The following is a 21769-nucleotide window of genomic DNA, read 5'->3' as shown; positions in this document are numbered from 1 at the left end:
CTTCAGAAGTCATGCCATGGACTTGAGCAGAGAAGTCAGTGAGTTGGTGTGGAGCTGCTGAGCAGCCAGCAGAGCAAGGTAACAGGTCACAGTGTGATTCCTGGAGGAATGGGACAACAGTCATCCTACAGCCTTAGGGGTCCTGAGTTTTTTCATTTCCATCAGTCTCTTCATTCTTTTATAAGATTTGTGGTTAGTATATTTCTGCATTTTTCTACACTGACATACAGGGTTGTTTTTTTCCCTTCTGTTTCTTAAACCAATAATGCATAAAGGCAAATAGAGGTAATTTTAAGTTTGTGTTTTGAGTATGAACTCTAAAGATCTCTAGAATGCAATTGATGAAAATTTTGAAATAGAGATGTAATTGTGGTTTTTTAACCAATGCACAAGAAAAAAAAAATAAATGTTGAGTGGTTATATCAAACATATACACATACTCAAGAACACAGTTTTACAATGTGAAGTGATTAAGTTAGTTTTGACTTTCTAGTAGAATTTTTACATGAGCAATAACAGCATATAGTTTTGCAAAAAAACTGACTAAAAAGCAGTTTTCATTTCTCTTCCAAATTGATCCTTTTTAAATAATGTGAGGGAGCAAGACATGTGACTGACTGAAGTTTGAAATATATGCTTTACAATTATAGCTATGAAACTGTAGGAAAAAGGAGAGATTCCCTTAATTTGAAATTTAATGTGTAGGGAGCAAAAATTAGTGGGTCCAAAGCACAGAATTATAGCAGTATATTACTAATAGCACGATATGGTATTTGCACAGAGAGGGCCTTAAAAGAAAAATAATAAGGTTGAAAAACTCCACCGGCCATTTTGAATGTTGTGAAAGAGATTTTCATGCCATAAATACTGTCTGGTTTTGATTTGTGCTCTCAAGGTTGTATCAGCTATGCTTTTCCTTTTTGCTTTTGTTGTGGACCTTCAAAAAACCATCAGCAGCCCCTGCTGCTGGGAGCCCTCTCCTCTTGCCCCGTGTCCCATCCTCCAGCTGGTTCCTTTCTGCAAACCTTCTCCCCCTTTCACATGCTCTGGCACAGGCCTGTGTGTCTGATCCAAAATGCTGCCATTACATAAGGAGTGTGACTTGTACAGTGCACAAGTGGTGTGTGGGTGAAGGCACATCTTGGGGAGAGTGGAGCGATGGGCTGGGTAAAAATAGGCATTGCAGTACGTGCCAAAGTGAGTAAGTTATACTGTCGACTGAGCAACTAAACCTAATCCCCCTTCTCCTGCCCACTTTCCTCCCCCAGCCTCTAATAACTGTAATCCAATAAAATAAATGACACGAGCTGAAAGGAAGTAGAAACTGGCTTATTTTCTGTCATTTGTCAAATAATCAATCATTTTGCCTGACGTGAATTTTTTCAAGCTCTAAAGCATTTAATGGACAGATAGAAATCATTGGTCAGTCCTCTGTGTGAGTGTGTAGGGATGTGTATGTGTTTATATGTATATACACACACACACAATCTTCATGAAGGACCATGCTTCACTGGCTTATTTAAGGATCATTAGACTGCTTTTAAAAATGTGTTAAAGAGCAAACAGGGTGGAGGTTGTGAATAGATTGGTTGCCTGTGATGAACTAGTGCCAAAATGTGAATTTAATTATTCATTTTATATTAGCTGTAATTATGGAACACTAATGCAAATAAATCACGTACACTGGGATATACCAAGAGGTGCTGTTATTGATTGCATCTGACATATAGATAATAAGCTGCTGTTGAAACCATACGAAAGGTAATTTTAACTCTTATGTCTTTGTCAGAGTCGTGGTTTTACGGTCAAAGCATTAAATTAGTTAGTGTTATACTGCAGCCATGATGCAGTTTAGTTTTGCAGTGTTGGAAAGGCAACTCTCTGTGTGAGAGGCTCGGTCTGAAAATGTTTCTCATGGGACACTGAAGTGGACGGTGGCCAAGCCAGCCCTTCCCATTCCTCCAGGGCTTTCAGGTGCCAATAGCTAACCCCTTAACTTGCACTGATTGGCAAAATGCCTTTGAAAATCCAGTCTCCAGGGGCTTTCATCTTGCATAAATCTAGAAACCATCGGTCTGTGCTTCAGCTTTGGGATTTGTGACTTACTTTCTGTATACATTTGACTTTGAGCCAAAGGAGAGCTGAAACTCTGCAAACCAGCTGCTGTGTTACCAGCCAGCTTTGGCTCAGCCCTAGAGTTTGTAAATAGAAAGAATCTCATGTGTGTCAGAAGTTATCAGAATGAGTGTGGGTCGACCAGGAGAAGTTCACAGTGCTGAGAAGGGGCAAGGTGCTTGGTTTTCTCCTTAAAAAGGGGTTATTTGCTAGGATGGGTAACACCATCCCATGAATGTGCCTGATGGTCCTTGAGTCCAGGGCAGCCCAGAGGACATCTCCTCCTGGATCAGAGAGGACAGGTTTATGTTGCCTGAGCAGCTGCCCGTGGGTGCTTGGGGCAGCTGGGCAATGCACACCTCGATTTACAGCTCTGCTCTCCTCTGCTTGTAACTGCAGAGAAAGGCCAGCTAGCTTGGGGAAGACAAGGCAGTTGACAGGTCTGAGCTTTTGACAGCTTGTGAGATATCCCCACCCAAGGAAGAACTCTGAGGCAGGTGATAAAGGGATGTGTGATGTGTCCACTTAGTGAAAAGGTGGTGTTGTTGCAGGTCTGTGCTGTGCTGCCTGTTTTCCCTTGTGCTGCCAACCTGCAGGGTTGTTACTGTGACAGGTGAGCTTTGTTTCCCCAGCAGTTAGAGAAATCTGCTGTTTACTAATTAGAATCACAATAGTGAAAGGATTTTTTTCCCTCTGAGACATATAGCAGTAGAGGTTAATTGTGCTCAACAGAGCTGTATGTGATTACACAAATTATAAACTATTTAAAATTATAACTATGATTTCTTGAGCTTGACTACTGAGCATCTTGGAAGAGACAAGACTTTCAGTGGTTTGTTTGGCTCGAAGAAGCTTAACTCAGATATTTTTCTGTTCATGTTTGTGATTCATTCACCTTGGTCTCTGTTTGCAAAATCAGAATCAGTGGGCCAACACTTAAAATCTTTGAGATCCAGGCAAGCTGGCTTTGAATTTATGAAATCTTAGCCTGGGAGGGGTAAAAGGATGAGTGCAAACAAACACAAGAGTCAGATAACTGGTGTTTGCAGGTGTATGGACAGCCTGGCCAGTGTCTAGCACGCACATAAAGGCATTAGAAAAAGCATATCTCATAGCATAACTTGAACCTGACAGCAGAGGAGAAAAGTCACATATAGCATTAACTCACACATGTGACTTCTCATTGTAAATATTGTGGTCATAACTGGGACATTTTTCCTTGGCTCCTCTCACTGCTGTCTCAGTTAGAAGCTCACGACTGACTCATTCCTACATCTGGGTATTGACGTCATTGTGATGCACTTTTCATTTCTAGTATAAGTGTTCCAGTCTCTCCAGTATGGAATTGAAAATGAATACATGATGCCCTTTATTATTATTGAAAAGTAAATGAACTAGAAAAATTACATTCATGGGCTTTCCAGCTCATTCTCTATTGCATTGAACATATTGGACATCAGAGCCTGTCAACACAGTCATCTGAAAATGTCTCCTTCAGTGTTTCACTCCTTAGAACCTGAATTATTCATCAGAGATTTTACTATGTTAACATATTCTTATGATCACGTTGAATTTAATTCCAGTGCATCAAAAAGCAAGTTTGCTGGTTTTGTTTGCATAAAAGTAGATAAATGTATTGATGCTTTAGCAGACACCCTTCTAAATCCATCGAAGCAAGTCAGAGCAGAACAAAGTACAAAGTAATGTGAGATCACATCAAATTAGAACGTTTATAACAGCAGAGGTGTGATCGTGAAGCACCAGTAAAGAATTTTCTAGTTCTTGGATGTGCAGCACAAAAAACCAGATGTCTGGATTTAGGAAGTAGAAGTGTTTTATTCTGCAGGATGGGGAGTCTGCAGCAGGAAGCCTTCTGTGCTTAGGTCCAGACATGCCATCCATGGCACAGCACTGTGGCACAGGGAGTCAGAAGTGCCCTGGGCAAGATGGAATGCTTTGGAGCACAACAGAAAATAAGGAAGGCCTGGAGTTCTGATTCAGCTACTGCTTGGCAAAAGTAGGGGGGAGGTTTATTTTCTTTTTTTTTTTTCTATTCCCTTCTCCCTTGGAGACAAAATAAATATATTCTAGAGAGTTTCTCTGAGCTGGTGTTCAGGGGCTTCTGCAGCAGCCCAGTGACAATGGACATAGCAAAAGCAAGTCAATGTTTTGGGAGAAGGAATCGCATTCTGTTGTGTCAGAGGGCAAAAATGAGCTGATGACTTTTCCTGAAACCCAGTCAAAATTATGGTAATTATAGGGCTATTTACAAGCTTGAAGATAAGTTTTCAGAGTTAACTTTTCCACATGTACAATAAGTACGTGATGATGTCTTGGTTTTAGTTTTGCCTGTGTAAGTGAAGATCGGCAGAGCTCTCAGCCAGAATCCATGCAACTCATTTGCTTTGAGTGCTCACTTGGAGAGAAAGACAATTGTGGTTTTATGTGCTCAAAATGTTTGCTTTCATGTAGCCATAAAACATCACGAGGGTCATTTCCCTGTCAGCTCAGAAGTGACAACTCACATGGAGGGAATGTGTGGTGCTGCTGAGGTAGCTCATGGTGTGGTGACAGAGAACAGGAACAGTGTTTCTGACCGTCCATGTGCTCTGATTTTTGGGGAGAGGCCCAGTGCTGTGGACAAAGCTAAATAAACACAGAGTAAACAGAATCCAGTAAATGCATTTCGAGCTCCAAGTGCCTTTCAAATGGCTGAACGTTACTGCTTATGCAAAAAAAAAACCTCTTTAAAATTACTGGCATCGTTTAAATGTATGTCGAGTATGAATTTCTTAGATACTAAATTTAAGCATAAGCAAAAAGTAGGCCAAATAGCAGGGTTGGGGATTGTGTGTTTTTTTTTTTGGTTTGGCTTTCAGTTTTGGGGTGTCGAGGGGTAGGGTTCTTTCATTCCCCTGCCTGATTTCTTTCCTTCAGTTGGGTTTTGGTTTGAATCAGACTGAACCATGTTTTTTAAAAGCTTCCATGAATTGGAATTGCTTGTTTAAGAAACCCCAATCCAGAGAGCTCCTTGATTAAGTTGGATCCAGTGACTCTTGTGGCTGACAGTTTAGAGGATGTCAGCAGAGGGAGGAGGGGATATGTCAAGTACAAATTGCCTGATGCCACAGGGAGCCAGGGGTGGTGGTTCTTGCCCACCCATCTCTTCCCTGATCAATTTAAAAGGCCTCTGCAGTTGGTCATGTGAATCCCACAGACACGATGGCCTGGTTAAATTCTGGGCTTTCTAGTTCACACACAGCTGGAGCAGGAATCCCTTGGCTGCTGGCTGTCCAGGAGCCATGGGAAAGGGATGCCGGTGTTTCCCCATCTGGAGGCAGCATGAGCCTCCAGAAACTGGGTAAAACTGAACTCTTCGTGTTCTCCAGGGGGAACCCCTGGAAGCAGAACAGTGTCTTTTCCCATTGACTTTTACTGGATGAAGCAAATCAGCAGCCTGGTAATTATAATCTGTCTGTTTTGGAAACTCCTTATTGCTCTCAAGCACTCAGCAAGCACAGGCTTTTGATATGTATATTGACAATACATGTCTAAAGTACTACCATTTGGTTTGGGAATATTAAATGAAAGCCTATTTTAAAATAATTTGCTGCCTAGGGATATGTGTTTTTGCAGCAGGAACATTTATGTAAAACCAGCTTACTTTCCAGTATTTTGTGAATGGGAATTCAGCATATGTGTTTAATTATCATTGGGAAGGGGTGCTTTGTTTTGCTGATTGGTATTGCATGACAGGAATGCATGCCTAAAAGTTTGTATGCTGCATATTTTCACCTAAGGTTTGAAAATACCATCCTATCAAATACTTCACAAAGAAATTAATAAGTAATGCTGAATTTGACACCTTTTTACTCCTACATATTTTTTGCAAGCAGAAAAAAAGCTAAATTCAGTAACAAAATATCCACTGATAATTACGACTTAAACCTATGTGACTTTAGATTTTCTCTGGTGTCTAGCTTTGAATAAATTATTTTTAAAAGCCATCTATGTGCCTTAAGTTACTATTTTTAGCACATTTACAGGAACTTCGGAGAGCCGTACACAGACCACGAATGTATGTGGTGTAAAAGAGGTGGAGAAAAGGCGACAGCAGATCTCATAAGATTTTTGCAGGAAGGAAGGCAGTAGGTAGTACTGAAGCCTTTATGTCAAACAGAAGCATCAAAAGCTTCAAGGCCTGTGTGGTGTGACCGCTGCCAAAGGAAACGTGACAATTCTGAAAACAAAGCAATCCCACCCCCACCCCCGTGTGCTCTGGATGTGAATGTCACCTCTCTGATGAATGATGATTTGTGAAGCTCACTGAGAACACCCTCTTTTTCGTTTCAGTGAAGGCCTTTTTGGCTTTGTATTTTCTATTTTTGCATTTGGAAGTCGTTGGTGTTTAGGCCTGCTCTGTTCACACCTGACTCCTGATCAGGCTTCCATGGCTTGGACTGCTCTGCCACTCTAATCTTTAAGACAGTTGGTTTTCGAATGTGGTTTAAAGGCAATTGTTAAAATTTGCATGAGGATTTGCTTTTTTTCTCTAGAATTTCATGTGGTATGCTCTTGGAAAAGGAGGAGCACCAGCAATATCTCCCCTTTAGAACTGCTCGTGTTTGCAAAGCGAAGAACTGGAGCCACCAACACCCTCCCCTTCTCAAGGGCCAGAGTTTCACCCCAGGATGGAAACAGCTCCTGAAATATTCTACATATAAGGGCACTCAAGAGATGTAAAAACCTAAAAGACAAACCCCAAACTCAAAACAAATAAGCAAAATATCCCCTGTTCTTATATTTATTATCAGCATATTGCTTTCTAGGAACTTCATCTTCTCCACTTTGCTTTGTACAAGAATAATGGAGTCTTGCAATGGTTTTTTTTTCATAAATTGATTTAAACTGCAAGCTTAACATATAACTAGTGGATAAAATATTCTAGGAATATGGTGTTATTCTGAAACATGATTGAGAACTTTAGTTTGATGCATAACGTCTATTTAAAGTAGCCATGTAATTTATTGGAGCTGAGCTTGTACTGAAATAGTTCTGCAGTTTCATTATCACTTCTGTGGGCAGACCTCTGATCTAGATAACCAAGGGAATGCTATTTTGGAAGAAAATATTCTAAATGCCTTCCTCTTTGTGAATTACAGGGGGATAAAAGGAGAATACTTTCCTTGTGAATCAAAGGATGATATTTATTAAGAATTCCAGAGCATGCTTTTCTAGAAGCTTAAAATAGAACATTGAGAGTTCTTCACCTTAACAAAATGCTAGGTTTCTAAAAACTGAAAGATTTCTGATCCATATATTCTGACAGTTTTTTAAATAGGGTTATTTTTGCCCAAACTGTGAGCCAACTTTAGCAGTTCTGAACAAAGTACATTTCTGTAGGCTCTGCGTTGTGGTAGTCCTTCACAAATCATCCTGATATCTTAAAAGCTGAGATCCAGCTCTGAAATACAAAATTGTTGGTTTGGTTTGTTTGTTTGTTTGTTTGTTTGTTTGTTTTTCAGAGAGACTTTTAAAACTGATTCAAAGTAGCCATAAATCAAAGCTGCAGCCTCTGTGTTTCCCTCTCAAAGGTGGCTTTGGAAAGCACCTGCCTGTGACCCTGACCTTTCAGGCTCCTGAAACTGCAGCAAATTACTGAGAGTGGAAAATGGTCCTGAGTGTCTGTGTAATGTTGGGGTTTGTTTCTTGGCTTTGGTTTTCCTCAGCACTTCATGTGCTGGTGATACCAGGAGCCAGCAAGGTAATATCTGCAGCAAGGTTTTGGCAGATTTCCTTGGCAGAGGTTGAAAAAGCTTGAACTGTAACACACCTCTCTATCCCTTGGTAGCAGGGAAAGAGAGTTGACCTCTCTTTCCTAAGAGAGGTTAACCTTTCAGTTAACCTCTTATATCTGTGAATGCTTTCATGAGAAATAGTTGGGGAACTTGCCTAAAGCTCCAGGCCATGAGAAAGCTTTGCTGGGCAAAGTAATTTAATGTGTGTGGGGAAGGGAATAGCTCAGACTGGCCAAGGAAAGCTGCAAGTCCAATCCTGGTTCTGACTAAAGACAAAGTTTTCATTACATGGTTATTGTTTCTCCAGAAAAAAACAACAAACAAACAAAAAACCCCAAAAACCAGTTGCTGATCAATCTAGCATCGTTCATAAATATCCATTGCATTTATGTGATCTACTGATTTGGGGAAGGAATATTCTTAATTTTTTTGCTGACAAACCTTCTGATGAAAACTCTTCTACAGCATGATGCTTTCTGATAGTTTTTATATTGGGGGAAGAGGAAGGGAATAATCATTGCATATTATATTGAAAGAAAGAAACTGAGGGGAAGACAAGCTCACTTAATCTTCACTTTACTTCAGCTGTTTAAGGCTCTCAGCCACACTACTTCAAGGACTATGGGGCCCTGACCCTTAAGATTCCATGAGTTATCACACCAAACCCTTATATCTGTGACTAAACTAGATATATGTAGGTAGTGCTACAATTTCCTACTTTTTTTCTCCTTTTTTTTTTTTTTTCATTTTTAGGCCATTTCTTCTTGGTACTGTGGGAACATTTAGCCCATCATTTTCCTTTGAGACTTTCCAAGCAACAGATGACGATTTATCTGTGGTGTTCTGTTCACTAAACTAAATGTTCATTTTGGCTAACTTCTCCAGTGCTGCAAGCTTTGTAGTCTTGAGAGAAAAAATCAAAAGCTAGGGAAGGCTATTCATAGCAACCCAGTAGAGCTCTAAATATTATTATTTCAATAGTGAGATGGGATCTTTTGGACAGTACTTAGGTAATGTATCCTGTAGTTCCTAGGTGGTTAAAAAGGAGCTGGAAAGGAGAGGGCAGGGAGCTGCAAGGCTGTTTGATTGTGCTACAGGCTTTAATATGTCCCTGGTCTTATTTCAGATGCTCAGCATCACTCTTTGCTTGCTCAGCTAATAGTACACCAAGTGATCATCAATCAAAGTAAATAATGTGGCTGTAGCAGGAAACATAAGGCACTGAATGCAGAGAGAGTTTTCATTGATTCCAGGGGATTTTGGACAGATGGGTGTCATCACTGCAATGTAAATAGATGAAGTTTCGGGTTCATGATTAGTTTTACAGATCACCTGAGCTGTGCTAACGGTATGTGAGCCCTTAGCCTCTGGTAAACGTTGCTGGTTTTTAAATGCAACTTTAACTCTCTTTTCATCTTACTGCAGGCCAAACTCACTCATTCACTCAGCTGCCAATGCTCAGTCCCAGAGGGCTGAGGGTGTTAGGCTGCTGTGGCCTCAGGGTACGTGGGAAGGGTTCCAAGGAGGAGTTTGTAGAGCCAAGACTAGGAAGGGGACGTGTTGTCACAGAAGGTCTCCACTTGTCAGCTTTGCCAGATCATCATCTGTTTTTACACCACACTTATGGAAAAAAAAAATATTAGTGAAGAACCTAATGAGGTGATTGTACATTTAATATTTTGTACGTTGAGGCATCAATTTTATCTGTCGTCTTTGGAAGGCCACAGCAGGAACAGGCAGTTTGAGGGAGACACTGTGGTGATCAGCCAGCAGAAAGGTGCAGAAAGGCAAGCACAGAGAGCAAGGACTGTGAGCTAGTTGCTTTAGCCCTGGAGGAGGATTTTTTTGTTGTTGCTCACTGTCAATAATGTTTTCTCATTTTTACAACTTTGGAAAAAAAATTTGAAGCGATGAAATATCTTTTTCTGATGGAGCTGGTGGGAAATTGCGGCTGCCAGGCACTTCTCAGTCAAGGCTCTGATGATTCATAAACTTGGGATACTTGGTCATCTCACCTTTCAAGCTCCTGAGCTCCAGGGTAGGAAGCAGGTAGTGTAATCAGACTGCATGGGCAGGCACAGGAGCTGGCTTTGCATGGAGGAGAGGAAGGCACTGAATGTTGGTGATGGAAAGCTCTGCTTTGCCATGTGGAGTGGGAAACTATCCCATGTGAGTTTATGGCATACTTGGATTTAAACACAGAATCAATAAAGTCCAAGCTCTCAGAATCTTAAACACTCATGGAGTAGTTTACATCAGACAGGACCTCTGGGAGTCTCTGATACATCCCCTTACTTCGAGCAGGGTGTGATTAGTTGAGCTGTCTCAAGGCCTAATCCAGTTGAATTTTGGCTTATGGCCAAGGCTAGAGAATTCCATCCTTCCTGTTTTCGTTGTTATATTGTACAATTAAGGAATCTTCCCTTCTCCAATTGTGGAAGTCACAGAATGAAATTTTACCCAAACATCACAGTAACACAGGTAGGGTTTGATTAATAAATAGCAGCTTTGCTGGGAAGCTGCCCAAGTAAGTGTCATTTGACTGCTTCAGGGTTGTACACCTGGTGAGCTGAACTGCTGATCTCATCTAGGCCCATATAGGGCACAAACTGTTTTTGCAATGTCTCTTGCAATACCCTCCCCACCTGTAGCTCAAAAGTTCTTCGTCTTGGGAGTTGCTGAAAGTGTGTGTGTAATTGTCAATGTGCTGGTGAAAGAAACAGAGTAGTAGGGCAAATAGAACTGAGGAGGTAGGAATGGACTCTGAGATCAAGGGTGACAATTATGTACCAGCCTGTCAAAATAGTAACAGAGACAAAAGGTAAAGCAGAGCACTGAAGAGCAGATCGTGTTAAGGCATCTGAACTGCCCTGGCTTACACATGGTGCCATGCAAAGTGACTTTGGAGATTATTTAATTTTTCACTGTGCACACACAGGGTCCTGTAAATAGCACAAACACTGGGGCATATCTGGTTGAAACCATGAATGTTTTCTCTTCTTTGAGAGCTCCTTTGGTTGTTGTGGTTTAAAATAAATCACGTTTCCATGCATTTTGACTTCCCGGAGCATTACGGGAGATTATGAACTACTTCATATGCAGGGTGATATTTCAGATGTGGGTGTGTGGGGCCCTCACATACATTTTGCAGCTATTTGCTTTATCACTTACTTCATCTATATGCGACCCGTCTCCATCAGTGGAACTTCACATGTTCTGCGAAGCTCCTGCCAGCTCCGGTTGCCGAGAAGATCTTTTTCTTCATTAAACTATAAATGTGTGGGCACTATCACTCAGCTTCTCAGCAGTAGCTACTAATGCTGTGAACAGCCTTTTGGGGCTCTTTGATCCCAATCCATTTGGTTACTCTGGTTGTAGTTTGAACCACCCAACCAAACCAAGGAGGCCAAGTGGGATTCCCTCAGAGGTCAGAGAGGCTTAAGCATGAGGCCTGTAGTAGCATCCTGGAGGTGGTTAGAGTCACAGCTGTTCTAGCAGCTCTGGGATAGCTTAGGATTTCTCTGGGATAGGCAAATAATGAGCTCAATGATTTTGGGGTGCCTTTGTGGCGTCGGAAAATGCGCCCAGTGTGGTGTCTGACTGATCTTCCTGTGTCTTTTCTCAAGAAGTTTTACTCACCTATTACTTCTCTTCAAGAGCAACATTGCATAATTAGTAAGCAAATAAATTACTCACTGCTATCTAGCATTTCTTATTAAGGTATTTTTTTGCCTCAGGGTACTGGGAGAGATATTTCTTGGGTTTTGTTAACCTCAGTGACACTCTGCCAACCAGTAACTCTGGTATAACTGAAAAGCTTTCTGGTTCTACTCGTGAAATGTATGATTTTTGAATTACAGAGTGAGATACTGACAAAAATACAGGAAAATGCAGTTGAAAGGGATGAGTGATAATTGCATGCATGCAGCATGGATCCTGTTTTCTTGTTTGCAGCAGTTATTTATTTAGTCACACACTCAAAACCAGCCCAATTATAAAAACAAGTTCATCCCTTTTTTTTTTTTTTCCTCTGAGTGTTTTAAACTGGGAAACTGCCTGAGTAATTTGCTTCTGAGTAGAAGTAATTACTCAGGTTTGCACTCACTGACTTTCCTTTTATTAAGGTTTAGAAACAATACTGTATTTTGAATCCCATTATTCTTTTCATCGTTAGCATTAAGCACAACATTAGTAAGCCAGATAAGGGGCATGGGGTGAGCACAAAGAGATTTGCTTTGCTGGGGTGGGGTGGGGGAAACATGGTTGATGTTTATCAGTGGTTAATAAATTCAGTGGCTGAAGTCAATCTGCAGCAGCAGCAAAGATTGTTTTATAATTCTATTTCCTCAGTAAATGACATTTTAGAATTTCCTTGATTATTCATCTTTCTGGCTTTGAAAATTTCTAATTTATTTTGGAAGCTGGGTGGTGATGAGCTTGTAGGCAGCTTATCACATAATTTCCAAGTGGCAAATACACTGGTCTGTGGTTGTATTTTTGCTTCTGATAGTGTGTGTTTGCTTTATGGTGTGCTAAGCATTAAGATAAAAAATACACTTTATGGTTATTGGGAGTGCTGCCTGTGCTCCTGTGGAGGGAAGATGATTTTAGGGATATCTTATCTATCAGTATGCCCCCCAAAACAGGTGTGAGTGTCTTTATGAAACCCTTGCAGTGGGCGATGGCAGTGGGGAAGTGATTGTGCAGCTGCATGATGAGGAATTCCCATCAGCGGCAAAGGAATCACCTTCATCCTGCACAATATTTCTTTTCCCATATCAAATGAACTTAGAGAGTGAACACCACCTTCTCTGCTCCTCTGTGCTGAGCCACCAGGGGCTGAAGAACTGGATTTGGACCATGAAAATTTGTCTCCTGGGACGCAGGGACTTTCATTCCACAGGTCCACAAGGTGACAAATCCAGCCCAGCAAGAAAATTGTAGTGTTGACCCTGAGCCTGACCAGGAGACGTGGCCAAGGCTCTCTCAGCTCCAGGAGGTTTCCTCCCTGGCTTTGAGGCTTTGCAGATCACTTTGCTGGAAGGAGCTTCTGATCTAACTGTGGCCATTCTGAGTGCAGTCAGACACGGACACAACACGTGCCTTACAAATGAACACTTTTATGTGCATCCCCAGTAGTGTTCCCAAATGCTTTGTGCTAAATGAAATGCATTGTTTTGTTGACTTAGCTTTTATCTTGCAAGTAGAGTTTTCAAATAATCGTGCATCAAAAAAAGGTCGTATTTTGGAGAGCATTATACTCAATAAAACTGGCAACTAAACCATCATCTTCCAGTTTTCTCACAGCAAGCACGTTTAAAATTCAGGTTGTGCTGGGGGGCAGCATAGCAATGAATATCCAGGGACAGGGTTGAGATTAGATTTTTCTAAGTCAGCAGGATTGATCCCCAACGCTCACAGAAGATTTTGCTCTTTCCATGTAGGGTGCAAACCCTGTGGCTCTGGAAGAACTCGCAGACCACAGACTTAGCACGTGTTACACAAGATAAAAATGGGCTTTCTTTAAAAATCATGCAGGCTGCTGGTTTCTTTGGAGAGGGCAGCTCCTGGGGGTGGATATACCTCTCTGTGTGGGTGTATCCACAAATGTGGAGGTGCAGGGGCTGCAGCTGGAGATGGCCCAGGGATTGTGCCAGCACTACAAGCACCTTTCAGCAGCTTTGCAGGAATGGATGCAGTATTTTCTCCTCTATTTCCCATTGTGACAAATAACTTTGAAATAGCAGCAAAGAGATCCTTCAGTTATAGGGTGAAGAGGAGATTAAAAAAGGAGGAATGGGTTTTTATAGAAATCTGCACCTCTATGTAATAAAATATTGAATGTGATGAAGGGAATTCAGCTTCATTGTGAGTCCTCTTGCAGTCAGAGGATGATAATGTAAAGGAAAACCTATTCCAGACATTTCTTCAGGCATTGCAGTTACTTCATTAGCCTTTATTTCTTCTCTCCTCTGCTCTCTTGACAGCTTTTTAAGTCTCTGGTTCTTCCTTTTTGAAATGCTTTGATGTGCTCATCTGTCTGACAAACTGTTTAAGGTCTTGATCTTAATTTTACATTTGTAGATACCCACAGAGGGTTTTGTTAATGAAGTCTAAGTAAAGTTCTGGTTTTCTTCAAGAATAAACTTTTATCCTTGCCATTATTTTTCCCTTGGAATTATATTCCTATTTAACATCCAGTAAATTTTTAGTCTTACAAAGCAGCAATGGGCTTTTAGGGCTAGGGATGTAATTAAATGAGGATTTTTTTATTACTTTGGGGTGCCTTTTGTTAAAAGGATAGCAATACATCATAATTGAAAAGGTCTTTTGATACCACAGAGGCATGAGAGTAAGTGGCTGCCCAAATTCAGACTAGGAGTGCTCCTGTACATTGATGGATAACACACTGTTCTCTGGACTGAAGCCGTGGTTTTCCCTAGTTCAGGTTTGGTGTAATGTGATTAAATTTAACTGTATAACTGCATAAAGTACATTCATTAATGATGATAGCAATGTGAATTCCTAAGTCTGTAATATGGACTGATGGGAACAATTCATTGCAACGTTGTAGCCAGATTTGGCATTTCAGATCTATAACACAGGACGCCGTGGCTGTAAAAACCTCCTTGAGGCAAAGGGAGGAGATGTGTATAAGAGCAAAACGTTGACATCAAGAGGAAAAAATATTTTCCAAAGAGGCCTAAGAAACAAGGAAGACAACGTCAAACTTATGTAACAAATATCAGGTAACACTTGTGCTAGCACTGCTGCAGTGGCATGAGGGTACTGCTAGTTGCTGGAGGAGAGTGATCGTGGCTGTCACACTGCCTCTGGGCCTTCACAGCAGACTGGTCGAAATGCAATCTCTTTTTGAAAAGGCAAAACAATCTTGTTTTGTTTTGTTTTGTTTTGTTTTTTTCAATGGGGAACTTTAGAGAAAAGATACTTCTGAAATCTATAATTTCCTGTTGCTTTTAATCTGCCAATGAGTGGGAAAGTTTGGGCTGGTTTGTTTTTTTTTTTTTTTAAATTTCTTCCTTTCCCTTAGAGCTTTCCCTCATAAATGACATCATGTAAATAAAAAATACATATTATCTAAAATAACATAAAGTAATTTCAATAGCTAATTCCATTTGGCTAATTTTCAAAAGAAAAGTATTTTGCCTCAGACCCAGCATAGACAGCCCTGCTACCTTTAAATCCTAATGCAGGCTCACTCTTTAGATGAGCACTGAGTGATCCTTAAATGTGAGAAAGCTGCATCAAGAGGTTTGACAAGGCTCATTAAAGTTCAATTAGTAAATTCGTTTTAACACTAGGCATCCTGTCCCTTTTATTTCCCAAGCACAAGCAATAAAATTTTCATCACATACAAGTACATACTTAAAATGTACTATGAAAATAGATAATCTTCATGTTTAATTCATCTTATATAATAACTACTGTCCATTAGGGACTCTGATCAGGCAGCTGTCCTGTAGGATAGCTACACAGTGTGGCATTGGATGTGTGTTCTCCAACTGTCCATACTGGGAATTTTACCAAATGAATTGAAATAAAAATTATTTTCAGAAGGGTTATTAAAGGTTTTTTTTCTAAACAGTTCATCTGTTTTCTGAGCAGTGCAGTCTTGGCATACATTCAAAAAAACTTGACTCAGAACCTTTACACTGAGGGATGTTATGGTTCTTTCAGCTACTTTTGTAAGTTTTATTCATTTAACATCGTAGTATTTTCAGTTGTTGATTCTCAGCCATGAGGAGTAACCTTCTCTCCCCTACCCCCAGTATCAGAAGAAAAAATTAAATTTTCACTTGGCTGTTTGATTGCAGAATATGAGTGTTGTGAGACTCATGACGTGGACATTTAAAACACCCGTAATTCCAGGGGTAAAATTCAAGCATTAGGCAGCTCCCGTGTGCTGGGGGCTCTTAAGGCTGCTCTTAATTCCTTTTGTGCAGCAATGAACCTGCCAAGCATGCAGTGCTTGTTATGCCGTGATGGATGTCCTGTGGAGCCAGTCCTTGTCCCCAGTGCCTGCCCTTTCCCTTCCTCTGCTTCCCCTGCAGTGCTGCTTATCTGTGAGACGTGGTGCAGCCTTCTGAAGTGGTGCAAAACCTTTAAATAAACACGGTATTTTTGGCTGAATGCAGGCACAGGGACTCCCAAACTGGTGATGTTCAAAACTTTGCTGGCAGGTGCAGCTGCCCAGTTCTTAGTCCTGTGGCACAGGTCATTAGGGACTGCAGCATTTTGGCTGCCCCACAAGACAGGTATTTCCATGAGTTTTGACTATTATTTGCTGGTACTGACCTTGCAGGAACAGTATTTTCCAGAAGAAACTGAAATATTAAGTCATCATAATTTTCACTGTAAATCACTTTGGAATGCTGCATTAGAGGGGAAAACTCTCTTAAGATACTTATTTCCCAACTGTAATTACAAAAATAATGTCCTAATCTTAAAAATATTAAAATACTAATAAATGAGAAAATCCACAGAGAACCCCTTACCTCTAAAACTAAGCCAGCCCAGTGACTCAGATGTTATTAATTGTTACTGCTTAGTGTTCTTAAATAACCTTCCCTGAGTCTTTCTTGAAAGACTAATAGCTAATCTGAATAAACTGCACTTTTCCCATCCTAGGTAGGCTAGGTCTTGAAGCTGACAGTGCAAAGTGTAGCCTCGCTGTTGTTGAATATTAAATAGGCTTTTTGTGAAGGCAGTGGCTGTAACAGAGGCCCTGGTGTGTCTTCCCCCCACTGTGAGCACTCAGCCAATTATTTTGGTGAGTCTCACCTGGAGGGGCAGAAATAAGCACACCCCTTGCAGCAGGGATGGCTCAGTAACTTTTAAATGGTGATGAAATTACGCTTGTGACTCTGAACTCTTGGTTAAGTACACTTGATCATTCCTCTGCAGTTGTCTTAACATTCACCCCAATGTTTCCTGCTGATAGAAATGCCACTTCCTTCACGTTGCATATATATTCAGAATCAGCACCTTAAATGATGTCTACAGCTTGGCCAGCACATGTCATTCTGTGAAGACAGCAAGCAAACATGGAATTCCTTCCTCCCAGTGATACTTTTTGGAGGATCAGCTCCCTTTTTGCTGCCTGTACAGCTGTCACCCAGCGTTAAAAGCTGTAGATACCCCAGGGCTGCAGTGTGAGCTTTCAGAGAATTGGATGAGGACTGCACAGATGCATCAGAGCAGCGTGGGCCATGACTTCTGGGAAGATCATGAAAAAAACTGAAGTCTGGCTAATGGAGCCCAGTTTTTTTGCCTTCCCTTTTGGCAGTCATTCATGGCAGCACAAAGTAAGTACAAAGCCTGGTGCCAAGACAAAACACTGGTGATTTGTGCTTGCTCTGAGTGTTCCTAAAGGCAAGAGGGATGTTTAAGGGCTTCCCTGAATTAATTCCTGTTCAAACTCAAGTTGAGGTTTAAGCCAGACCTTGCAGGGCTGCAGGTGCCTGCCCCATGGCCATGGCACCAGGGAGCTGAGCTCTGAGCCCATCCTTGTCACAGGGTAGGGGGTTCAGCTGGGCACGTGGGGGAGCCTGCCAGTGGATGTGTGGGGTGTTCATCGTGCTCAGCCCTGAGCAGGGGCACTGCTTTGCTGGGTGGGATGACATCAGGTGTGGGGACGAAACTTGCTGAGCATCTGGACCCTCCTGGGACCAGCATGGGTTAGGTTTGTGACGCTGAGTAAAACTGGCACGTCAAAATCTCCAGCACAAACAGCATGCAGAGAGTTTTCCTGCTTTGGCAAGCGGGTCAGTGGGATCCGGGGAAAAACAGAGCCTGAAGGAGTGGGTGTCTGAGCCTTGTGATGAGCTGAGATGATGTACCCGACATCCTGCTCAGCCTGGGTGCTGTCTCCTATTTTGGATAAGACCCCTTTGCTCCTGTGAGCTGGTTGTGTGGGGGTGCTGGAATCTATTTCCTGCCCCATCTGCTTTGGTGCTGTTGGGCATCAAATTTTTGAAGCTGACCTGTGCTTGTTCTTGTTGATGGCATCCTTCGGATCATTTCCATCTCCAGGGGATGGGAAGTCTGGGGGGGGCCTTGTTGGTGGTTTTGTGTGTTTGTTTGTTTGTTTGGGGGTTTTTTGTCTTTTTTAACTTAAACCTGGTATGTCTATTTGAAGTCAAAACATTTGAAATATACCCCCTCAGAATTAAAATGGCCTTGCATAATTTCTATATTAAGATTTAAACCCACCATAATGTCTCAGATTTACATAAACCTAACATTTAAACGTAAGATGTTTCCTATTAACATGCAAAGAAAGCTACAACTCTGGAAATTCTCTGGCTAAACACATGAATTACACTTAATTGCAAACCATTTTAGATCAGAAGAGCAACAGCTATCATCAGTCCTTTCTTAGGCAAAGGTGTAGCTGAGGTGAGGTCTCTTCTAAGTCTTTTGATCATATTATGATTAGCCCCAATTGGCTCAAGTCACTAATTATGGAGATAATTTTCTTTGTGTGATGGCTCTTGTTTAAATGCAAATCATGCTGGAAGGTTTCTTTTGTAGCCAGTGCACCTATTAAAATACTTTTTTCTGCATTGTGAATTGAATTCCAGTTCTGATTCAAAAGCAGTTTGACACAAATTGGAGGTTAAATTAATCATCTAAACAATAAGAAATGCAAAAAAAAAAAAATTAGCAATAAGTATAGTTGCTAATATGGTGTTGCATCAGCATAAAGAAATTAGAATTTACTGGATGCTTTAACTGGTGGTAATTGTTACCAGGCAATCAGAATCAGTCTTTTTATTTGGGGAAAGATTAACAGGTAACAAGGATTATACAATAGGGTTAACAACAGCTCCTTAAATGGAAATGTTTTGGCTGCAGTCAGTGGCTCCCAGGTCAAACTGCTATTTAGATCATACCTCTAGTTTGCATCGTGTTCCCTCTGATGTTTTCTGCTCTTTTAGTGCCCAAGCTGGGTTTCAGATGCATCGTTTTGGAGGTGAAGTGGGGACCTGACATTGCTGTCACCCACCCTGGCTCCAGAGCTGCAGGTCCCCTTCCCTCTTACCACCCCAATCCCAGGGCTGGGGGTGGTGTGTGGATCATCTGGTCTAGAAGGGAGAACCCCAGCAGTGCACCAATGCAAACAGCTTTGTCACAGGTGGATCTGGCTCCCTCTTTTCAAAGGGACAAGTTTTTGGTGTATTACAGAAAAGGATCTCGGGCCACTTCTCTGTTGGCCTCAAGGGTGCATTTATGTTACGAGCAGAAAACTCCTCCAGACCTTGGGGAGGTCCAGCTGAGCCTCAGTGCTGAAGAAGGGATGTCTTCTGCTCTGAGGTGTTACAGGAAAGGAACTCTGTCTCCTGATGTTTAAGGAATCCACTCCCTTTCTTATGCAAAGCACATGGCAGCAGTAACAGAAGGCATCAGCAACCTCCCTCTCATTTGGGGTGGAACTGTTTGACTGCACTAAAATTACGACAAGTGATATTCGGGATATAAATCAGGAACACTAATTGGAGATGATGCCAGAGGAGGGGTGTCTGAGGGACAGAGAGAAAGGTGATGCTGGCATATGTCTCATTCTCTGTGCAAAGGACTGCAGGAAAAAGGAGAAGGAGAGAGGGCCAAGCTGAAGCCATGCAGAATTGCTGGGGATTTCTCGTGTTTGCTGTGCCCTACCTTGGTGGCAGAGAACGTCCTGCTTTGCACCCAGTGCCAGACTTCCATGGGATGAAATTTCCAGTGTGGTTGTGAACATTATTGCCAGATTCTTCTGTCTGCCGAAGAGCTTAATTGTGCAGTCTTTGCTTTGATCTATCCTATTTTCTTTCCTAAAAGTGTTCTAAAATACCAACATATCCAAAACTGCCTATTCTGACTCTTTAGTGGGGAAACAGCAATGTGCTCATACCCTGGGGACTCTGAATGTCACCAGCTGAATTGGTAGAAAAGATTGAAGTTAGATGGATGGCAGTTTGAAAATTGGTCTGGGCTACTCGTAGTTGCTTAGTGTCCACTGGAGAAAATGCAGTTTTGTGTCAAAACTGTGCTCTTTCTCATCAAAAGATCAAAATGAGAGTTAATCTCCCACCCTCTTGTGATTGTGTGTGTGTGTGAATTGCTCTTTGGTGGGGTGCTGGGTTGAGGTTTTGTGGTGGGTTTATTTCTAGATCAGCAAGTGCCTGTTGGTTATGATCTAGGGGTTTTAAATAAGGCCTCCAGAGATACACAGCTATTTCTTACTGTCTTCTTACATGCTATGAAGCCATTCAAAGGAAAACTGACAGCTGTTTCCTGCAAAATACCAATTTTTCTTTGCTTTAGTTGGTAACATTCAGTATTACCAGAACTGGGTTTTAAATATTCTTTCCTTCCATTTTTGGGGAGTTCTATTTGCTGGTTCCCAGTTCCATCCTATTTAAGTAGTTTTGGGGTAAGGGACAGACATAGCCTGTCCCCTCATCTCTGACTCTTTCCCTTAAACCATATAATAATGGCCAGTCTTCGCGAGCGAAGATCCGGGGAAGGTCTTTCCACCTTCCAGCCTGCGCATTGGATTTTTTAGGTGAGACACAGTGTGCGCGGAACTGAGCCCACCCTTTAATCCTAAGGTTCATCTGCCGGGGCCAAGCGAGCTTGGACGGTGGCAGCGAGGTCCTTAGGACGTAGGTGGGTTGCCTTTAAGGGCTAACGAGCCCCACCTGCCCGGGAGTGGCCCTGACCGGGAATCGAACCCGGGTCTCCGCGGTGATAGCGCGGCGCCTTTACCACTAGACCAGCAGGGGCTCCATGGGAAGAGTAAAAGCTAGAAAACTTGTGGGTTGAGATAAATACAGTTTAACACATAAAGCAAAAAATGAACATGCAGCAAAAGCAAAACAAGGAGCTCATTCACCACTTCCCAAGGGCAGGCAGGTATTCAGCATCCTCAGGACAGCAGTATTGTTTTGGTAACCCAGCATGTCCTTTGGTGCAGCATTTTCTCAAATATGGCTCAGCCACAGCATCAGACTGCTGAGGCTTTTTTGGGGACCAGTTCAAACTCTTGGGTTCTCATTCCTGTTCTCCCCTAAGACAGTTTTCTTCCTGTTTTATTCCTGTTTTATTTATTTATTTTTCATTTTCAGAAACACCTTCCTTATTGCATTTATCTGTCACATGCCTAAAAGTGATCAGATCCCACGAGCTTTAGGATGATTTAGTGTAACTTGTGGGCTTAACTTTGCAAAAACGGTCATGCTGCCCAAATAACCTGATATCTGTGGAATCTTTCAGGACTGAGTTTGAACCTTCTGGAAATCTGTCTGGCAGACTCACATTTTTCAGTGTGGCAACAAGTGCTCCTGAGATTAAAAGGCTCTTTGTGTCTTTCATACAGATGTTACAGCAGCACTTCTTAACTCGCCTTACAGTCTTGGTTTTTACTCTGTATTATGAAGTCTGTAAGAGCTGCAAGATCTTTTCTGGTTTTCCTTTATAATGCTGCTAAACATTGTGTGAATTGTTTCAGATTGTGTTCCCTGTCTATTTGTACACTGCTGTTTAGGCTGGAGTATAGCATGTGTTTAATTTTTTCTTGGCCTCATTACGTTTCATTCCTTGCTTCACTGCATCATCTGTCTCGTTAGTCCATAAATCTGATCTATTCTAATCACTGCAAGTTCTCTGTTTCCCCTAGCTGTGTGTCACCAGCAACACTAGTCACTTTGGAAATTGCTTTCCTGAAAGGTCATTTTACAAAAGAGAGAGGAGGAGGAGGAGGCATTGTGCAGTGCTGCTGCATAAGGCTGGGGGCTGCAGGAATGCCAGTGAACGTGCCTGTGAACTCCTCTCTTCATAGGCTGTCACCTGAT

General features: G+C 41.8%; 1 protein-coding gene across 3 annotated transcripts in view; it reads left to right on the top strand.

Annotated features, from left to right (window-relative positions):
• Positions 1-21769, top strand: part of HTR2C (5-hydroxytryptamine receptor 2C) — a 194756-nt gene that overhangs the window by 104718 nt on the left and 68269 nt on the right. The window lies entirely within an intron of this gene.

Source organism: Myiozetetes cayanensis, unplaced genomic scaffold (assembly GCF_022539395.1).
Source record: "Myiozetetes cayanensis isolate MyiCay16 unplaced genomic scaffold, myiCay2020 scf15, whole genome shotgun sequence".
In the NCBI taxonomy this organism is placed as follows: Eukaryota; Metazoa; Chordata; class Aves; order Passeriformes; family Tyrannidae; genus Myiozetetes; species Myiozetetes cayanensis.
Note: the sequence above shows the minus strand (reverse complement) of the source record. Positions and strands in the feature narration are given on the sequence as shown.